Raw genomic sequence first — 2,149 nt, forward strand, 5'->3', positions numbered from 1 at the left:
AGGGTGGCCTAGTAAATCTAAATAAATAAATAACCTATATACAAGAGTGATTCACACATGTAATTCACTGCCACAGGAGGCGGTGGAGGCTACAAGCATGGACGGCTTCAAAAGGGAATTAGATAGGCATGTGGAGCAGAGGTCCATCAGTGGCTATTAGCCACAAGGTATAGATAGGGGCTCTGGGGCAAGTGATGCTGTCTTCTTGGAGCTTGGGGGGGCCAACAGTGGGAGGGCTTCTAATGTCCTGGCCCCACTGGTGGACCTCCTGATGGCACCTGGTATTTTTGGCCACTGTGTGACAGAGTGTTGAACTGGATGGGCCTTTGGCCTGATCCAACATTGGCATCTCTTATGTTCTTATGTTCATTTAAACTACTGGTAGGGACAGACAATGAAACAATGAAGAAAAGGGACTGCTCAGCCTAGAAAGAGAAAAAGGGAAGCAAGGAATTGTTATAGCAGTGCAATAGAAAACCATAAAGTGAAATGTACATATAAACACATTATCTTACCCACAAATATTCATATTGCCAACAGAGAGCTACTGGAGGGCTGCCTGTTGACTTCAGTGCTAGAGAACACAAGTTGGGAAGGCAAGCAGGAAGCTGGCACCCATGGTTTTGCCAAGAGGATATAGGAATATATATTGTAGCATTTCAGTATTCAACATAGAATACTTCAACTCAACTCCAATACAGAAATAGTACATGTAGTACACTTGTAATTTTATAAAAAAACTAGCAGTAAAGCCCGTTGTGAAAGCAATACAACGAGATCTAGAAAGAGGCTCTGGGGGAGTGCTCTGGCTTTGGGCAAACAGTGTCAATTGGCTGTGGTGACCTCAGCAGGGTATAATGACAGAGTCCACTGTTTTCTCCAGAGGAACTGATCTCTGCTACCTGAAGAGCAGTTGTAATAGTGAGTGATCTGTAGCCCTCACCTGGAGATTGGCAGCAATTGTTACCCAGGACAAAATGGCTGGTTTGAAGGGTGGAGTTGGCAACCCCATCTCCTTCCCAGCTAACCATCAACCTACCATTATCTGCCCCTTTGACTTCAGCTGACTTCTGCCCTCCCTTCTGCAGAGCAGTTGTAATTCTGAGTGCTCTCCAGCCCTCACCAGGAGATTGGCAACAATGGTTCCCTATGTGGGACTGATTGGTTTGGTGGGTGGAGTCTATGGCATTGTACCTGTCTGAGGTCCCACCCCTCCTCAAACCTCACCCTCTTCAGGCTCCATCCCGCAAATCTCCAGGAATTTCCCATCTGGAGTTGGCAACCCTATCAGGACTGGCCCCAATGTGTTTTCTCCCAAAGGCCAAAGTAGGTGACAGGACCAAGCTTAGTTGCCTACCAACAGGCACTGAGGGGAATGTAGGGTTGCCAGCTCTAAGGAGGGAAATACCTGGAGATTTGGGGGGTGGATTCTGTAGAGTGCAGCATTGGGCGGAGGGGAATAGTTCCCCAGGAGCCTCATTGTAAATGCACCAAACAATTCCTAAAGATTTTCCGAAACACTACTCTGTCGATAAATTGCAACACTTTGAATGAGCACCAAAGCTTTAAGAGCTCTCCAGCTGTCACCTGGAGACTGGCAACAGCTTGTTTGGAGGGTGGGGAGTATGGCATTGTATCTGTCTGAGGTCCTCCTCTTCCTCCTCCTCCTCAGACCCCACCCTCAGCAGGCTTCATCCCTAAAATATCCTGGAAGTTTCCAACCTGGAGTTGGCAACCCTATGTCCTTTCCACGCAACCATCAGCCTACCTTGATCTGCCTGTCTGTCTTCTGGTTTACAGCCTCTGCCAAGGGAAAGGGCAGTTTTTCCCTGCAGTGGGAACCAAAGCAGCTGACATCCTCCTCAGAATATACCAGGTCCCATATTCCAACTGTCTGGGGGGGGGAGTTTGAGGTGTGGAATGGAGTGAGGTCCAATCAGCTTCCATATGCAAAAGACCTTGAAACGCTGGGTGGGACTGCACAAAGCAGCCAGTCAACCCAGCCAGCGTCTTCTGAGTTGCAGTTCTTCCGGCCAAACACTAAAGGAGTGCATTTTGGAATGTTGGACTACGGCTTTATATATAAGGAGAGATATCCTTGGTTGTTCTGCCAAGACCCATAACTGCTGGGTGGTTGATCAGAACAACA

This window comes from Gekko japonicus, unplaced genomic scaffold (assembly GCF_001447785.1).
Source record: "Gekko japonicus isolate JY-2015 unplaced genomic scaffold, Gekko_japonicus_V1.1 scaffold1226, whole genome shotgun sequence".
Lineage (NCBI taxonomy): Eukaryota > Metazoa > Chordata > Lepidosauria > Squamata > Gekkonidae > Gekko > Gekko japonicus.